This window comes from Macrosteles quadrilineatus, unplaced genomic scaffold, assembly GCF_028750875.1.
Source record: "Macrosteles quadrilineatus isolate MER2022 unplaced genomic scaffold, UCM_ALF_1.0 Scaffold_3__2_contigs__length_128488019, whole genome shotgun sequence".
Lineage (NCBI taxonomy): Eukaryota > Metazoa > Arthropoda > Insecta > Hemiptera > Cicadellidae > Macrosteles > Macrosteles quadrilineatus.
Window position 1 is genome coordinate 6,939,401 of NW_026542596.1, and position 21,005 is coordinate 6,960,405.

A 21,005-nucleotide genomic window follows, 5' to 3' on the forward strand; every position below is an offset into this window, starting at 1 on the left:
AATTTCAATTTCTTATGAGTACACAGCTGTACAAATTATGTAAACTATAAAAAAGAGTGCATACAAATTGTAAAATCTACCCTTAAAAGAGTGAAAAATTTAATTGACGCCAGTGCACTCAAACATGGTTACAAATTATGTTTACCACTTTGTACTGGATTTTATAATTTGCTAGTACAGAAGTCCTATTTTGTCGATGGCTTGCTATAAACACATGTCACAAGTATTTTCCCCTGTGTTTACCTTTTTCTTGTTATTATATATTCAACCATCAAAGTTACTTAGCATAACCCATAAGGCCAATGTTATTTTTTTTTTCAAATGAATTAGCGAAATACCAATTTGTCTGAGGTATTGCTGTTGTCAATCACGTATTTAGTTAAAATCCTTCCGAAGGATTTCGAGATATATTACAAACAGACTTTGCTCGTATTAGAGTATAGGATTTTTTCATTACCCAAAGTTAATAAATTATAATTAATTATAGACTTAGTTTTTGTTTGAAATATTGCATTTTATTACTTGTTTATAAGTTTCGAAAATAAAATAAATTAATTATGGTACGCCAAAGTGTTTTTTTTTCAGGTGTCACAGTTAAAAAAGTAACAAAAAAATACAATAAACATAAAATGCAATAAAATTAAAATTACAATCAACAACTTACTTACTCAACCCGCTACATGATTGTAATGTTTGTGAACTCTACTGTATTAAACACAAATTAAACTCCACAGACTTGTTTGAATGGCCATTATTAATCTAAATATAAAAGGCAAAGCCCTCACTGACTGACTGACTGACTCACTCACTCACTCACTCACTCATCACTAATTCTCATTTACCTAGGAGGCTGAAATTCGGTACACTGATTCTTTGGGCATTAAATAGGAAAACTAAGTTGTTTTTATTCTGATCGGGCTTTCGGGCTCCGTCCCAGTGGCTCTGGAGTTTCCCATGTTTACCTTATGATTTTTCATTTTTAAAAGGAATTTCTTAACAGCTGTTTCAATTAAACAAGTTGGTTCTGTTTTATGATGTTCAATAGCAATAAAGTTACAAGGATTACCAACAGGGTACAGCACTATTATTTTCTTAAATTTATGACTACAGCCAATTTGAAACCAAAAGGTGAGTGAGCGTAGCGAACGAACTTCAACCTGGAAGCGAGTTAGCGTAGTGAACGAGCTAACGAGCTCCAACCTAAAGGTTAGTGAGCGTAGCGAACGAACTTCAACCAGGACGTGATTGAGCCATGCGAACGAGCTCACTTGTGAAGTTAAACGGGGCAAAGCCCGCGGTACAGCTAGTTCTATATATAACAGTAAAGTAAAGAATTTCAACAAGAATATAATTATGACCAAAATATGTTTTTTTACGCATTTGGCCTATACAAGAAAGAAAATATTTAATGAGTAATCATTCATTAATCAGAAATGCGTTCATACTGTTCTAATCGATAGTTGCTCTTGGAGACAGGAAAGCCCAAAGTTTATATAGTCAAAAATTCGTAAAATATAGTTTTTTTTTATATCAGGTTTTACAAAAAGTATTACAGTTTTTATGTAAATCAAATACAGACATGGGGAATATTATATTGTTTTGCCATGGAAAACAATCATTATTCTTTTGATTTCAAAACGTTCCTTAAATACAAAATATCATGACTGCAGTACCTAATGATAGGCCCGACCTATACTGAGATTCCCAACGGACGTATTTTTTAAATTATCAGGCTTAAATATTTCAGTAATTTTAGATTCATGAAATTACAAACACCGCCTCTTATTTGGCATAGCATTGACTTTAGATACTGAAATTCTACTTGTTACCCAATTGTAAAATCCTTAGCTGCACTAATGTAAGCTGAATGTTGTTCTCTTTTTGAGAGTAAATTTTGCAGTACTCTTTACTAACTTTACAGGTCGTTACACCTTAGACTACGAGAGAGATCACGTTAGAAGCATGCGTAGCTAATCACATTACGACAAGTGGACCTGTGACTTCCATCACTTTAATTAATGTCGAGGGTTTGTAAAGTGCTGTTTGTGTGCTCTCTGTGGCTGCAAACTCCTCAATCAACTAGGGAAACTACTTTAATCTGCAATGTTAAAATTGTAAAACACTGTTAAGAACATTCAAGTTTAGGTAGCCTATAGATTGTCGTAAATTCGACCCCTTTTTTTATTTGTGCTAAATAATAAGGTATTTCAAATTAACTTCAAGTTATCTAGTGGTTTAGTGTTTAAATTTAAGTATGGAGTTTTTTTTATTATTCTGAACGTTAGTGAAGATGAAAGAAATTCATCGCGAAACATGTTTCAAATTGATGAATTCTCCACAACTAAAAAATAACTATTGCATTAAAAATATTCTTTAAATATTTAGTAAGTTTAAATAGTATTCTAATTCTTTTTTAAACTCTAACAGCTTTTTTATGTCCAGTTTGGTTGTGTTGATGTCGAAAAAATGTTTCCCCTTTATATTTTGGTACATCAAACAGTATGCACTTTTATATTTGGTTATGATTCCAGTATACAAGCAATCGTTTACTGATTTATAGTTTTATTTGTATAAATAAATGAGACATAAGATACGTAACAATCATACATTCACTCTGCATGTATCGGGTAGGATGTAGACTTTAAAATTGTCTTCAGATGATCGATATCGATTACAAATCTAAAAGAATGCTTTTGAAATCTAAATTATAAAACTAGATCAAACTAACGTTATTATTAGTGCACGTGATCTCCCAGCTAAGTATGTCTGCCTACTTTTTACTTCGTTACAAAATATTCCTGTTTGATTTTAGTTCAGAAAACATCTCCAAATACATTACATTAGTCTATACTATACCTGACAATCACTCAAACATTGCTATGTTGCACTATACCTAGACAGTGTCTCTGTACATTACACACAAACCACACTAACCACACTATCACCACTGCGGTCGTACGTTGGAACCAATTAATTGAACTGCACTAAGATAAACCTACTACAAATATATATGTGTATCACCTGTCATTAAAAACTGTCAAAAGTAGGAATGTGTTTTATCTTTTTTTTTATTTGAGCGAAAAAAATTCGATTTAATACCATTTTACCATTGAGAATGTTATATGATTGTGGAACTTATTAGGAACAAATACCTTAGGTTGTAACTTTATAGTCAATGGTTGTAAGTTAAACCCTTTCAGACCCAGCACACTCATTTGTGTAGGTAAATTTTTAAGTCCTGACAACCTAATCAACACAATTGTGGAAGGTTAGATGTTTATTTGTTTTTTTTTGTTTTTTTTTAAGTTTCTGGATTTTTCTGTTACTCAGACCTGTACGCATCGATTGTGTAGGTTATGGAGATCAGCTGGGAATTTTTGTTTTGCAGTCTGCCTTCATGTCTTATGGTAACACTGATTGTTTTGTTAATTAAGATAGGAGAAAGAGGCAACTGTTAAGGTTAATGACTGTTTTATTTACGTCTGTAAACGTATATAATGCTAATTATTGCTGAAACTGAAATGGTTAATATGGTATTATGAAGGTTTCGTCTTTAAAACAAACCTAATCAATAATTTTAGTATTTGAAATCTAGGTTAAAAACCAACATTTATTCAAAATTTGCTCATGACTTAAAGCAGTCTAGATGACTAAGATTCCCGGGTCTGAAAGGGATCATATGGGATTCTTAATACGATGTAGCAATATTCTTAAGTATCACAAAACCTTTCCAGGTTTGCCGTGTTACGGTACACTGATATGATTTAATAATTAACTCATGGCTTTAAGTGGAGGAAGTTTTCCAATGTAGGCCTATATCAAATCCACCTCGCCCAAAGGATCAACTTTTATTGTTGTGTTTTTTTTAGATAGGAATTACCAGATGAGATGGGGACGCCACCGTGGTGATTTTTGGGGAGATTAAACCAAATATGAGTGAAAAATAAGTTATGAATAAAGTTAGATGCTTGTGTAGCTTTGTTACTGACTAAGACCAACTGTTTCATTAGCCAATAAAATGTATGTAAGCCCAATAATCAGGGAGAGCTGGGTCTAGGAAGACCATAGAGCATATTGAGGAAACCGAACCATCTAACCCAATGCAGTGATTTAAATTTTGGGAGTCCACTTGAAGCTTCCATCCTATCAAGTATAAGTTGAGAACTGTCTCTAAATTGAAGATCCTACTCCGTAAAAGCTATTGATCATTTATTTTACAATAGGAATTTTACACGATTTTCTCTAATTGATTTATTAATTAGCTATGATTTTATACATATTTTTACCCCTAAAACGCAATGTATTTTAGATGTACTGTGAGGAGGTGAAGGACGAGTGAGTGAAACTGTAGTGTTGACATTTTACCAGGTTAGCATAATACACTTTCATATAACGTCCTTATTGGGAGGTGAAAAAAGGGTCACTTAGTTACTCTATTAAACAAATTATGGGCTAGTTCAGTTAATTTACTGTCATTATTTTATTTATATGTTTATGGTTGGGTTGTTAGGTTATTAATTTTACATTAAAACCGAGGCTTAACCTTCTCCTTAGGTTGTGTATTGTTGTATACAGTTTATATATTGGTGCTGAATTAACAGAAAAGATCCCAAATCCCATTGTAAAATATTCTTACCTTACCTTTCACATTTTATCACCTTAGTGAATTAAAGCATCATTTAGTTAACTTAGGATTTTTTATATTTTTTTTATTTATTTACCATGGCATTGAGAGGTATAAATACAATATTTGTACAATACGTCTAGCACAATTCCATTAAATTAGCATGAATTCAGTGCTATAATATCACCAGCAACCAATTTGGAATGCTCTTGCGTATTTCTAAGTTTGGCTACTAAAGGCCTATTTAAATACCCCACCCCATCCCACTAAAATTGGGTAGCTGTAAAATATAGGGTTGTTCAAGACTATTTCACACTCTGTGGTTTACAAGTAATATTTATTATTACTATGGATTTATTAAATCCATTACCGAACTAACACGCTTTCAATTTATGGTGAAAGCTTAAAACAGTATATAACCATTAGAGTTCCAATAATTGTTCGCTCCATTTGAACTAAACACTAAATATTGTTTGGCAAACATCGGTTATATTTACACTTAATATTCGAAGATATATGTTTCCGTCCAATCTAATCTCCATACAAAACAACAGACTATGGTAGTAGTATTTAGAGGAGTTTTAAGTTATATAAATTATATCACCTACGACCGTTTTTTAAAGTAGCCATTTCAGTCCAGTTCTTAGAATTGAAAAGTTTCACTTTACAGCTGTTTACTTTCATATCAGCATAGTTTCATTTCATATCAGCATAGTTTTTTCATATCAACACAGGTACAGGACCAATGAGGTTCAAGTATTGAGAGAAAAGAATTAAAATTATAATGCTTCGAACGTCAACTAATCAGCTGATCAGTTGACAATTTTAATTGTTGATCTGACTTGTTCCTGTTGATACTCGCGTATTCTTAACCTAAGTTGGTGGAAGAAAGGAAGGTAGACTAAACTGTTTTAAAAATGTCATTTAGTGAAAGTGAAGTTGACGAGATGGAAATGAGAACACAAACTGCTTATAATATTGTATAATATTCGATGCTGAGATCTAACTGTAAATTAACTCTTTCACTGTAATCATTCAGTTGTCAAAAAATAAATAAATAAATGCAATATTTCCCTAATTGTACCTGATACAGTATTTATGGTAAGAATGCTGCTAGCAGAACCTATTCCCTGAAAAAGGTAACTTATTATTTAACGAAGTTTTACAAACACGTGATTACATGAAATCAGCTGACTTATTGCAATACAATAATAGGCGCCTTAAAATAAGAAAATAAATAGCAAAACCTAGAAATAATTAGAACACGGATGAAACCATTGTTGTTCGATAGTAAAAGGTATTGTGAATAACATATCAAAAGTCTCCAAAAATATCTTTGGTGGAACACCACCATTTTTCCAAAATGGCGGCCAAATCCAGTAGTTTTTTGCTTTTTATTGAAATTCTGACTTTCCAGTCAATACTGGTGAAAAGTCGTCAATACATTTAATGTTCCTCGTGAAATTACCTTTAAAATGATACCAAATACATGTACCTGCAACAAAAAATAAACGCCGTAGAAATAATAAAATATTTCAAATAAAATTATTTTTGATAAATTAATGTAATAGTCCAAGCAAACTAAAAATAACGTACACAGGGATCGTATAAAAATTTGCAAGTAAACATGTTATGGTTTTATTTTTATTGTTGTGGTGTGCAGAGTGACATACCAAAAGTTGCAAAAAACCAGTCCACGGGAAACCCCTAAGTTAAAGAAAAAATGGCGGTTTTCCCAATATTGGACAAATTTTGCAACAAAAGATACCACATATTTGTTGCACATTTTTCGAGATATTGACTTGGAACCACGACCGATATTTATTGGATGGTTCGTACTTAATTTCAATAGGGGACGCTTTTTGGGCCGCCATCTTGGATCAGCCATATTGGATCTGCCATATTGGATATAAATATTTTTTAATGTAATTATAGTGTTGTGACACATCATTATGAACTAGATTTCCACGCTGATTTCAATGCTGAAATCAGTTTTTTAAATAGCGTTTTACGATTTTAAGATATATTAAAACGAAAACTCTCCCCCATACATTTCTTATGGACGTTTCGTACTTTGACAATTTAAAAACACATTGAAAACTACCACAGTCTAAGGTTGTACTATCAGGTTAAAGTATGGCGTGGAAATAGTTCACCAGCAGATCCAACAGATTGGGAGTGGTGTTTGACTGATGGTACATATGACCAACTTACTTATAAATAACTGTACTTATAAATAACTGTAACTGTCTAACTTGGAAATTATATTTAGATAAATATAGGATATGGCCTTTAAAAAATTTCAACAAAACGTTTTATGGTTTTATTTTGTAGTGTTGTGCAGAGTGAAAACGGGAAAAACTCGTCATAGCTATTCGTTCAAGTATTGACTTTTATTTTAGCTATGGATTCCTTATTGGCAGTTATTTAGAGTTGGGGATAAATGTCTTTAGCTAAAGACAAATTTCAAAATAGGTAACAATAATTCATTCAGTAGTGCATCGAAGGTAGGCCTACATGATTCGTTTTAAATTTGTCATGTGTCATTTATTAATCAATAAAATTAAAGCCAAACATTTACTGAGTACTTTGATACCAGAATGAACTTGTTAACATATTAACAACCCGAGATATAAATCTTTTAACAAAAACTGATAAAAAAAGTTTACCGTAATTTAATTTTGTGTTGGGGTTTGTACCTCGTCTATAACTAGTCTGTTTTAACTATAAATAAAACAAAATGAAAGCTAACTAAAATGAAAGATCTTTTATCACTGCATATTTTAAGGCTAGAACGAACTGCAAGCAATAATAATACCTGGAGAAAAATAATCCAAACACATTTTCAAAGTAACTTAAGATACGTCTATAACTGATGTATAGGGGAGAGTTTTCGTTTTAATATATCTTAAGCAATGAAAAAACTTATTTAAAAACGGATTTCAGCATTGAAATCAGCGTGGAAATCTAGTTCATAATGATGTGTCACAACACTATAATTACATTAAAAAATATTTATATCCAATATGGCAGATCCAATATGGCTGATCCAAGATGGCGGCCCAAAAAAGCGTTCCCTATTGAAATTAAGTACGGACCATCCAATAAATATCGGTCGTGGTTCCAAGTCAATATCTCGAAAAATGTGCAAAAAAATATGTGGTATCTTTTGTTGCAAAATTTGTCCAATATTGGGAAAAGCCGCCATTTTTCCTTAATTTAGGGGTTTCCCGTGGACTGATTTTTGCAACTTTTGGTATGTCACTCTGCACACCACAACAATAAAAATAAAACCATAACATGTTTACTTGCAAATTTTTATACGATCCCTGTGTACGTTATTTTTAGTTTGCTTGGACTATTACATTAATTTATCAAAAATAATTTTATTTGAAATATTTTATTATTTCTACGGCGTTTATTTTTTGTTGCAGGTACATGTATTTGGTATCATTTTAAAGGTAATTTCACGAGGAACATTAAATGTATTGACGACTTTTCACCAATATTGACTGGAAAGTCAGAATTTCAATAAAAAGCAAAAAACTACTGGATTTGGCCGCCATTTTGGAAAAATGGTGGTGTTCCACCAAAGATATTTTTGGAGACTTTTGATATGTTATTCACAATACTTTTTACTATCGAACAACAATGGTTTCATCCGTGTTCTAATTATTTCTAGGTCAAACCACATATTCAGGGGCCTATAAGTCGTTGCATCACTTTCAGTGGCACTGACAATAAACGAAAACATAACCTCTCTAGGAAGTTATGAGTAGTGATTGTTAGTAACTAAAAATCTGATTTTTAGTAATTGAAAAACTGTCGTAGGTAAAGTAGAGTACGCAACTCGCGTTAATAGTCTTTACGCAATCGTTGCGTAAACTACTATATCAATCAATTAAAGTGAATAATCCATTATATTCTTCGCTTTCATGTAAAATATTTATTAAGTGTTCAAGTGCTAGACAACCTATCCTAAATAGAAGTATATAAAAGTGAATATATAGAGTTGGTGATAATTTTGTTATACTTTATATTTAAGTTGCAGATTAGACAACCTATTAATTTATTGATTTTTATAGGAATCAGAAACACCTTATAACGTGACCTAACCCTTGAACCAGAAATCGCATTCACGTGATGACAGAAGTTGTACAAATTTAATGCCCTTAAATGGTCCAGTATTTTCAGAAGCTTAATTTCGAGGTTCGTAACTCAAATCGCAAAACTGTATAGCTTCTAAGCTTAATTTTTATCAGATAGTTTGATAAACTGGCTCAATAAAGAGGATCGGTTTTTGGGTGACGCTGAAGAACATATTTTATTGGACATGTTTGTTGAGTTTAAGTTGGTAAAAGTATTATCTAATTCAAACAATTAGGTTTGACACCTACATATACTCCTCTTTATCCTGAAATTTTAGAAATCCACGTAGCCTACTCTACTAATACAATTTGGCCTGTATATTTTTATAATTTGTAATTTATTATATACCTGAACTGAATGCTCACAATGATATTGTATTGCGTGATATTGTATTGTACCTTAGTACAAAACCATTTAGTTCAGAAAAAATTTTCTGAAAAATACAGGTTGTCAAACGAGTCAATATATCTGAGTTTGCATGTAACTTGAGACACGGGACAAACTAACAAGCCATATGGAGAAGAGCTTGTTAACGGTCTGTGAATAATAGTAACGATGACAACTGACAAGTAGTTTAGTTGAAAAACGTGAAGAAGTCAATATAGTGTAGTAATAATTATGTCAATTTAGAAAGGGAAATAAGTGAAAATACCTGAATTAACTGTTATAGAGGAATTACCAATAGTTCGCTTCATTCTGTAGTAAGATAGACATCGGTAGAGATTTCTTTTGTTACTATTTCAACGTTGAATAACAATTAGATGACCTGATAGGAAAACTAAATTGGTATTGCAACATGTTAAAAATTAAACTTAGTAAGTGTTTTGACTACAAACACTACTTTAAAACTGATATACCATTCCTGAATTAAAGATACCTCATTTTATAATATCCAAATCAATAATTTGATTGGGCTACTGAAAGAACGTATTATTGCAAAAACAGCAGGTTATTCTATAAATCAATCTTTACCCAAAAGTGGGGATAATTGTAGGTATAGCATATTTTAATGTATCAACCATAGCATTTACATTAACTTTAAGAGGGTACCCACTCACAATGGTAATGCAACTATTTATCTACGTTTTGGAGTTGAGCATTGAGCACGAAAGTTGACATCGCGTTCATTTGTTAATTTTCATGTGTGTTTAAACTGTTACCCAAGATGATACGAACATTAAATTTAAGCAACACATTGAATATATATTTGGCTCACTTCCATGTAGTAAACATACTGTTGCTCTGTTGAACTCATATTGCCAGTTTTATATCAACGATAACATTGTATTACTGACTCACAAATTGATAATATCCAATAATCCAAATTGACAAATTTTCCACAACAATTTTGCCAACTCTGCTGAATCCATGGAGTATGATGTTGGAAGGTTTGTTGATACAACTGTTAAATAAACAAACTGCACAGTGGACTACTGCGAAATCACAAATATTTATGTTTGTTCGAGTGGAAATGAAGATATTTCGCCCGATTGCTTGTTTATACATTGGTTCTACCAAAACAGTGATATTTAAAAGCAAAATGCGTCTTCAATGTAAGAGATATTGAATATTACTTTGAATGTGGATTTTATCATGAATGCAAATTAAATTTGTCGTCTATTTTGCTATATGTCTAAGTGAACGAGGAAATCACAGATGAAGGATTATACTATGTCCATAACTTAAACTATAGTGAAATCGACGGACATAAACCTATAATTACCTATAAGCACATTACCTATAAGCACGAATATTTTGATTTATACAGCTTTTGTAGCACAAGTAAACAAAAAGAAAGTTGTAGCGGATTTCTGGGGCAAACAACCGAATGAAAATATCGGTTATTCGATTGTTTTATTCGATATATCTTTGGTTAGGTTAACCTTACCTAACTAACCAAACGATAAATCAAATAATCGATATATCGATCGATATTTTCATTCGGTTGATTGTGCCAACAGATACGGAAGTCTACCAGATTTCTGATACGAATAATATGCTTTTACATATTGTGTTGTCTCATGGTAAGACCTGGACCAGGGACTGATTTACGTTTTTCATTTTTAGGTCCCCAGAGGACAAAAACACCATTCGTTCAAATTCATGTATACGTCCTATTTATATATACTCGTATTTATTTCATAATATGTGTTTTAAAAAACCGCATTGCGTTAGTAGCAAGACCAGGGTTTGGTCCGGTTCTTCACAAATACTATTAAATTATCTATGACGTAGAAGACGAAATAAAAAAAAAACCATCACCATTGAATTGAAGCAGTAATTACATTATAAACAGAAATAACTTCAGGAAGTTCGCTTCACTATTCAGTACTAAAAAATATATACGCAAAAACTATTCAATACATATAAGTACATATACAATTTGTTGATTGAGCCAGCAGACCAATATGTTTTATAATCAATGTAACAGATCGTACCTGGGTTTGTACTTTGAGTGCATTCTCTTTGAAGCGGATAGTCAACACATTGAACAGTGCCACTGATACCGATGTTTAAGGCAGCAATTTGTTAAATGGGCCAGTAGATCAGTGTATTTTGTAATTAATGTAACAGGTGCCTTACAAAAGTTCACAGTTTATTGATTGACTGCATAAAACGCAGAATATGAATCAGTTTTACTATCTATATTATGGGTTTATTCAACTTCAACAGGCAATACATTAAACATTTCCACTGATACTGATGCTTCACAGAAGACAGAAATGTGTTGATTGGACCAGCAGATCAGTGTATTTGTAATCAATGCAACATATCGATCTGTGTTTGTACTCTACCGTCTGGTTGTACCTATTATTTAAAACATCGAACCGTGCCACTGACACTGATGCTTCACAGAAGACAGAAATTTGTTGATTGGACCAGCAGATCAGTGTATTTGTAATCAATGCAACAGATCGATCTGTGTTTGTACTCTACAGTCTGTTTGTACCTATTAGTCAAACACTTGAACCGTACCACTGATACTGATGCTTTAAAAAAGTCCCCCATTAGTTGATTGGACCAGCAGATCAGTGTATTTGTAATCAATGCAACAGATTGATCTGTGTTTGTACTCTACAGTCTGTTTGTACCTAATAGTCAAAACATTGAACCGTGCCACTGATACTAATGCTTCACAGAAGACAGAAATTTGTTGATTGGATCAGCAGATCAGTGTATTTGTAATCAATGCAACAGATCGATCTGTGTTTGTACTCTACAGTCTGTTTGTACCTATTAGTCAAAACATTGAACCGTACCACTGATACTGATGCTTTAAGACAGAAATTTGTTGATTGGACCAGCAGTGTATTTGTAATCAATGCAACAGATCGATCTGTGTTTGTACTCTACAGTCTGGTTGTACCTATTAGTCAAAACGTTGAACCGTACCACTGATACTGATGCTTCACAGAAGGCAGAAGTTTGTTGATTGGACCAGCAGATCAGTGTATTGTAATCAATGCAACAGATCGATCTGATGTACTCTACAGTCTGTTTGTACCTATTAGTCAAAACATTGAACCGTACCACTGATACTGATGCTTCATAGAAGACAGAAATTTGTTGATTGGACCAGCAGATCAGTGTATTTGTAATCAATCAACAGATCGATCTGTGTTTGTACTCTACAGTCAGTTTGTACCTATTAGTCAAAACATGTAATCGTACCACTGATACTGATGCTTCACAGAAGACAGAAATTTGTTGATTGGACCAGCAGATCAGTGTATTTGTAATCAATCAACAGATCGAATGGTTTGTAATAGATTCTGTTTGAACCTCAATATCAAAACATTGAACAGTGCTGATAATGATACTTCGTAGAAGACATAGATTTGTTCATAAAATGCGAAAATTCCAATTGTTTTTCCATTTTTCATAGATTCATTAGATAGGTGAAACATTATGGTAAAGTCAAATTTGTTTTCAAATATTCAATCCCAAACTTTGAATTAAAAGTGTAAAATGCTTTTTTATAAAACATAACCATTTCTGAACAAAAATGTCATTATTACTTCAGGTGAAAGGATCAAACGTTTATTTGTTGTATATATGTAAGATTTATTAGGAATACTCGATTCTTAGTGTAAACTTATTATTTAAATCACCTTTACATTTTACTTTTATCATCAAACCTGATTAAAATCATCATCGTTATCACCTTCTTCTTGCTTTTTCTTGTGGAAACATGTTGTACAATATCGTTAATATTGTAATACATGTTTTACCAATACCATATTCTAGCCTCCGATACCATACATACACTGCACAAAAGAGAAAAATGTAGGTCGTAATAACATTTTGATAAACCCGGCTGACATTGTGAAGATTATAATCCTTATATCATTTGGTAATATCTTTAAAAAGACGTAAAGTAAATTAAAAGTAAAACGGGAAGCTTGCTTAACCTAAATGCTTGACTCTGGTGTAAATAATTGTTGTATTACCGAACAGTTGAATTTATCTACTTTACAACGGTGAAGGTTTCTTTTACCTTGAATTTGCCTATTCACTGGGCTTCATACCTGTGCTAGAAGTGTATAAAGGAAAACAAGAAGCAGATGCAGTAGAAGTATGAACTTTTCTAATCAATGTTAAGTGACGTCTTCGAGACGCGAACCGAAGAGATCGCTGACTTGGTTTCAGCATTGACGTTTTTTTTTTACTTACGTAAGTTCTACCAACTTGTCCTTCGTTCAATCCATAGTCAAAGGTTTTCATTGCATTTTTCTACCAACTAAACAACCGATTCGCTGCTATTTCTCCCAAACGAGGAACAATAATTGAAACACTAAACTCACATCTACTTAGCCAGAGGGGTGAATTACGTTTTAACAAGTATTTTACAACTTTACAATGTAAAAAATACTAAACAGTCATTTCAATTTAAATACACGCCTTCAAAGCAATTTACAGAGTCCAAATACGTGTAGAGCAATAACATTATTATAAACCGTTGAAGGCGAAGTTCTAACAACGCTTTTGCACATAAACTTGTTAACAGTCTCCACAACCGTCATCTGCTTCATTTAATAAAGAGAATCGGTGTGTTGAGCTTAGCAGTTGCTGGAAGCGATGCAGCAATTAAAGGTCTGTTGGATTGTTTAAATCGTCCACGCTGACACATGAATGTCCCTAACTGTAGCTCCCCACGCCACCCACACTCACACACGCACACACACACAACACGGCGGTGGAGTAACATGGAAATTCCGTTTGGATATTGACAGTTTGTTTTCTTTATGTTCGTTTACAATCTGCTCGCGTCTGCTTTTGGAATGGTATAAGGGTATAATAAAGTTGTCTTACTGAAATTATTTTGATATCTTATAATAATCATTAAGACGTGGTTGGTCCAATTGTTAAAGGGGATTTATCCCCCAAGGAGCTTTGGTTCAAATTTCAGCAATCACCAATTACTGTTAGGTATGGGACAAAGACCGGGTGGCTAGGAGTTTAAACTGTGTAGTGCAACCTATCAAGTAAGCAACAATAACGTTCTCTGACTAGAACCTTCTCTGTTTTCCCCACACTCCGTTATCAATTCATGTATAGCAAACTGAGTTACAATATATGCAAATTATTTGTTAATGTGTCACAGATAGACAAATTAAAACCACGATATTTTAAATACACTGGTGTCTGTTCATTGTGTACAGTCATAAACATTTTGTAATTTCTATGGTTTATAAACAAAAAAGTCTAAAATTATCCTACTAATTTCTTTACAGCATTTATATTTTGTCTATTTGTCTTTGTTTCTGACGTCGGAGAGGCAATTTAGGCTTTCAATCTGGAATAAAACTAATGCATCCATCAAAATGAAACTCTATTATTTGTGACCTAATTGTTCAATATTCTAGCTTCTCTGAATTTATAAAGAAGAGTATTATTAAATTAATGGTGAAAGTTCAAAACTTCAATTTTGCACGATATTTAACACATTTTCTGTCAAGTTTTATCCCATGAAGCAAATACCATTTAGCTGTTTAGAGAAATATTTTTTCTTCAATCTGTACCCGATATTTTCCCGTCTATCTTCTACTTTCTCCTCATATACATATAATTATGGAGTCTTAGGAGCAAACCCCGGCTTTGCCCGGGTATAAATACAATGTATGTACAATTATGGTTATTGAATCAGTTTCTGTTTCATAGATGTACACAAATCTTGGTGCTATTAAATCTAGAAATATTTAAAATTTTAATTCTCTATGTGGAACATTATGAACCAACTACTATCACGCATTTTCATATTTTATTTTGAATTTTACACACCCTCTAACGCCCTACACATCGAATTTCCTAGATCACCCTAGAAAACGCTGAAATAATGTACTAAAAATTGAATATTATTTTCCACACACACTCATATTTTACTTTTCATATTATCTTTCATCCGTACCCATGGCCTCGCCAACTAGCAACACATCTCCATTTCCTTCTATCGCCTGCATTTTGTAATTTAGACCCCAGTTTGGAGACTTCTTTAATTAGATTTTTGCAATAAGATTGTTTTCGCCAAAATCTTCGAGTTTGAGTTTGATTGCTATGGTATGTCTAGGTGTTTTTCTTCTATGTTTTTATAAAATTAGATTTTTAATATTGACGTCCCCATAAATCCCATAACGTAACAGAGAAATCACATTTTTAAACGGTTCGAACTATGTTGATTAAAATTTAGAATGTTATAGTCCCCTTAAGTCATAAAAAAATATATAAAAAAATATATAAAAAAATATATAAAAAAACTTGCCGTTCAAAATATATTTCAACATTTGTGATTTTCCCCATAAAATATCATAGCTACTCCCAGCGGTTGCACGTGCTAAGGTTGTTGACAATCTTATGGGGAAAGGCATGTGTCATATACCTGAAACCGTTTATTTTAATTGTTCTCTTGAGGTAGGGGGATTTAGCGTTTTCATGAAATGGTAGAAATGGTAAATGTCAAACTAAATTTACAAACTATGATTAGGTAAATAATAACTTGCAATACTAAAACAGATGTTCTATGGTAGCCGCAAATGTCCGTGTATGTGTCGTGCACGTCGTGTACCTTGTCACGAAACACTGCTTGAGCAATTAGTTAATTCAAAAAGCATACCCGTGAGAATTTAATTAAGTAATGGAAATTTGAACGAAGTTTTGTTACCTATCGCACGTTAACTAGAAGCTTATATAGATTCAAACTGTTCACACCTACTACATCAACAGTGTAGTGTGTCGTGATAAAAGAGGGCGTGGCTGAGATGCTGAAGTAACTAGACGTTGTTACATCTTCAATCTCCGACAGTCCGACTATAACCGACAAATTATGTATATTATCTACACGAATATGTGAGGCAAGTGGTAATGTGGACTATAGAAAAAGTACCTCAATCTCAGTCCTGGTAAATGAGCTAGTTTCTTTTTTTTACTTAATAGTTGACCATTTTTATTAAACAATGAAACTCTGCCATTATTTGTGCTGCAACAAACTAAAGTGTGTGCAAACAACTCTTTTATGCACTGTTAAACAATCAAATGCTATTATTTTATTTTCACCACACTATGATGTTTTTGGCTGTATTACATACGTTAATTGGTGGCTGAAAGTTACGTATTGTTGGCCATGCCAGCTGTCATCGTAATTTGGGGACCGAGCAGGTTTTTACATCCCGGGGCCGCAAAATCAGCTGTCCGCTTGCATTAATTACACAAACAGTATCCATAGCATTGAAATAGAATTGTTTTATTTCCACCGTAGCCTAGCAACTGTTTATTATTTTTTTTGCTATGATTCCTGAAATTATCTCTTCACATAACCTTAAAGTTGCGTTGACTATCAGTTTTCATTATTATTATTATTGTGAATAGTAGTAGTGTGGTGAAAAATTGTGTTCGTACCACGTACCGAAAATGGTTTTGCAGCTCTCGATCAATTTAAGTTCTCGACTTCGTCTCGAACTTAAAAACTATCTCGAGCCAGCAAAACCTCGTTTTCGACCCTAGATACGAAATTTACTATTACATCCAGTAATCTTGTGAAGAGTGTGTCAAACTGCGGAAAGAACTAATTTACAAACTCGTAAACCCGTTAGAAAATGAATATGTTATTTATAATCGGGAAATGTATGAATTGCTGTAACAGAATATGCAAATAAACCTAGTTTCCTCACTGATAAACCCCGTCTAAAACCAAAAGTTTCCAACCCTCGGAGTCGGTCACAAGACCAGCTGTAAATTAGGGCAGAGTGTCAATGTTCCGCCCTAAATATTTGAATACTTCTCAAGAGTGTGACCGATGTACTCCCTCCTCCACCCACAAACACCACCACCCCACTGCCGCTGTCGTGCTCAATGTCATCTAATAAATTCCTAAGCAATAAAAGATTCAGCGGAATGCTCAATATCGCTAAAACGTTCAACTTGTTTCTGGTGGGCCTCGTCCTATTGTGAATGCGAGATTTATGAAATATTCATGTCGTGAAATATTCAATTACCTACATCATTGTGCTTTTATGTAGGATTATTAGTCTTTTTCACACTTATAGAGGAATAATTGGACTTAGGCTACTAAATAAACATTCAGCCTTTAAAGTCATTTTATTTATTTGTTTATTTATATATTTTGTGAATTTTACGCCGTAGATACATTTTGTTATGTTTTCTTGTAAGACAACGGTAAAGTATTTCTAACATATAACGTCAAACAATATGATTAATATTATCATCAATTACTAGCCCAATAATAAATAAAATAGAGTGTCCAAATCGTATTATTAACTTTTGGTTGACGGAAAAAAACTTGGTTTTGTTTGACGAAAATCTACATAAAGTTAATACTTAGAGCTAAATTTATTTTTACAACTCTTGGTGATAAAAACAACTAATTATTATTTGTAATATTGAGACAAAATTCAATTTGTTTACCTTGCCGCATTATTCACACTAAAATGGCTCTAAATTACGTACGTCAAACAGTTTGGTGTTCCACAGTTTAAAAAATTATAATTTTTCAATAGATACTTTTATGTTTGCAAAACTACTCGGAAACACTGTATAAAATGCATGTAAAGACACAAGTACATTGTAAATATTAAACGATGTACTCGGATGAAGGAACTTGGAGGAAAAGGGGGAGATGGTGGAAGTGGGGCTCTGCAGAGAATAGTGAGGAGCAGGAGAGTAATATGTTTTCATTATTCTTTAATGAGGCGATTTACAACTTCCTTGTTACACCCGCGAATTTGATTTTAACACCCACAATGTTTACTGTTATTGCCAAAACTCTGTCCGACTGTCATTGTGAAAATTGTATATAAATCGTAAAATTTTACATATCGATATAATTTACAGTTATGAATGAGATTTTACTGACAACATTGAAACATGGTGATACAACAAGACATGCAACAATGACATGATGTTGTCAAATGAGAGAGAGGGTGATTACTGGACGTTTAGTATGAGAGAAAGACGAATTGCCTACCGGTGTTATCCAGATGTGACAGCGATGGTAGAAATGAAAGCACAGCACAGTAATATTACCAATCAGCTGATTGGTCACTTCCTACCGCGATGGCGGGAAGTCTGACACTGCCACTGCCTTCTGTACAGCGTCTGCCGCTCATGCGCACCCCCCGGCCCCACTTAACTTTCAATCCTATTCTGTTTCGTCCTCACAGTCCCGTTGTTTTTATCATAATAACAGTTTGTTCATATCATAACCAGAACCAAAGTTCCCTTTGTGTTAATGACAATAGTTGTTTTGTCGGCGAACGTTCTAATTTAATTAGATTCACTAAGCTGCAAAGTTACAACTAGTAAACTAGTCGAACTGTTTTAAATTGTCTTTGATATCAATTGAAAATTTTAAAATGGTGAAAGAGCGTGGTATTTATATTAATTTTACACGGTACCTCTGTGGCAGCGTCAGCGTCATGGGGTTCCAGACCACCTGCAATGCAGTCACCACTGGCTAGAAACGTCACTTATACCAGTACGTTACTCTACTATACTTTGATTACCGAACAGAGTGACGGAAAGTAAACCAGTACATATTATCATAGATTAAACATACTCCCTAAGGGAGTATAATCTATGATATTATGCAGTGTGGTCCCGCACGGTGTACTCTTTAACTTCAGATTTTCAACTGTACGGACGTGATCTCTTCCATGAGCCCAATGGGGTAATGCAATTGAAAAATACCTGAATAACTATTCATGTGTGTAGTATGTGTATTAAAAATTCAGGTTTTCAACTTCCTACTATAAAAATTTGACAATTTCTTTCCGCCCAAGTATTTTAATCGACCAAACAAATCAAATGACAAAACCTAGAGTTTCGCCAGACAACCAATAAGTTCCAACGAATAATTGGGCATGTTTTGTATTTATTTATTTATTAAGATCGTCATCATTTGAAGTTGGCAGCAACAACTATGGATTAAACAATGCTATAAATGCTCAAAATATGTATAATTTTACTCAATTTATTGCAGTTAGATGAATTGGTGTAAGGCTTGAAAGTAACCGTCGATTTCGACGGGTTTCACCTAGTTATTATTATTATGTGATGAGGACGTCAACTAGGTGCGTATTTTAACCTAAATATGAGTGAAGGATGAGTGTAGTATGATCTGAGATGATCTGTGCAGCTTTGTTACTAAGTTCAGTAGTTTCATTAGTCGGGATCACTAAAATATCCTAAAGATAAATTACGACTGATTCCAGTATAGACATCATTACAATATTCGGATTTTTAAGCTGGGCACATTTACAGGTTTTGTTTCAAAGAATTGTTTTAGGATGTAGGCAAGTAGGTCACAACAAAGAATAAAAACTAAGTTGATATAGGCAATCAAGCATATGGTTTTATAGACAAATATATAAGCAGACATTTATCTGAAAGCTATACAATAGTCTGGTAATGATATGGTCACCACTGGGTACGATACTCCCGCATACGCAGCGTCCCAGAAAGAGCCCTAGTTAAGGTGTAGGCTGTCCCAGATAAGTAAAGATTAAATACCTTTAAGTTTCTATAACATTTAATTAGCTTGGCAAAAATAATCAAATCTCGATTTTGGCAACAGGTAACCCACTGACACAACTATAGTTATACACCGTGTCCCAAAAAAACTGAACAATTTTATTTACTTATAAAAAGTTTATTAACAATCACACGATAAACTAATTACATTTTAACTGACACAAATATTCCTAAGTTTTGTTTGATATCATATGTGTTAATGATTTTCAACATGGTTGCCATTGTTGGCAAAAAGATAGTCAATACGGCTGTCCAATTCAGCCCACACTCTATGGCGCATTTAGTCAGTAATGTTAGTAAAGGCTGCATTTATGCTTTGCCTCAATTCTCGGACATCGGAAACTTCTGTCTTATAAACTTATAATTTTGACAAATTTAACTCACATGCTGCACAGCGAACAGACTTTTGAGGGTCGTGAAGAAATAATTGTTGCACGTTTTCAATCAATTCATTTTGGATTTTCGGCCTACCTTTACCTTTTAAATGTTGTAAGCTTCCAGTTAACATAAATTTGTCATACCAGGCTCGAATGATGTTTCGTGATGGAGGACGTCGACCATAGCATCTTATAAATGTTCTTTGCACTGCAATATCTGACTTACTTTGAATGTACCACTCAACGCATTGCGCTTTCTCTCGTGCGTTCATGGTGCCTGCTTAATGACAGGGTAATGTTTTTAAATTTCAAGTTTCAAGCGACAACAATGAATCAACTGATAGTTACAATTGATATTGAACAAAACTTCATGAGCTCAGTTATCATATGATCACCTTCAAAGTAGACTAGGTATGCCTGGACGTATTAATATAACAATTTAAAATTGTTCAGTTTTTTTTGGGACACGGTGTGTATTGCAGTTACTGGTTTCTTTTTTTTTCTAGGTTTTTATTATTATTTATGTTGTGTGTTTTCTATAGCAATGGCATTCTTACGTTTTGAAAAGGAACGGTCCAATACCACTACTATTACGTTAACGACATAACGTCTACCTTTTTGTTAGATAGCACCATCTCAATGACAAATAGCATCTGGGTCAGGAAACGATCTCCCTTTGGAATCGAACCTTCACATTTGAATGCGAGCACTATAACCCTTTATATTCATTAGGTAGCTTTTAACATCTCACGTCAGGAAATAGTAGTTTACGCAACGATTGCGTTAAGTGAGTCTTTAAGACACAAGTAGAA

The 21,005-nt window shown here is 33.3% G+C and overlaps 1 protein-coding gene across 3 annotated transcripts in view; it reads right to left on the reverse strand.

Annotated features, from left to right (window-relative positions):
- The window catches only part of LOC128989814 (teneurin-a-like), an 880,316-nt gene extending 861,962 nt beyond the window's left edge, over positions 1 to 18,354 (reverse strand). For all 3 annotated transcript variants that reach the window (XM_054411875.1, XM_054411876.1, XM_054411874.1), the window contains exon 1: positions 18,252 to 18,354. The gene's annotated coding sequence lies outside the window, so the exon portion shown is untranslated. The remainder of the gene's footprint in view (positions 1 to 18,251) is intronic.
- Positions 18,355 to 21,005: the final 2,651 nt, after the last annotated feature.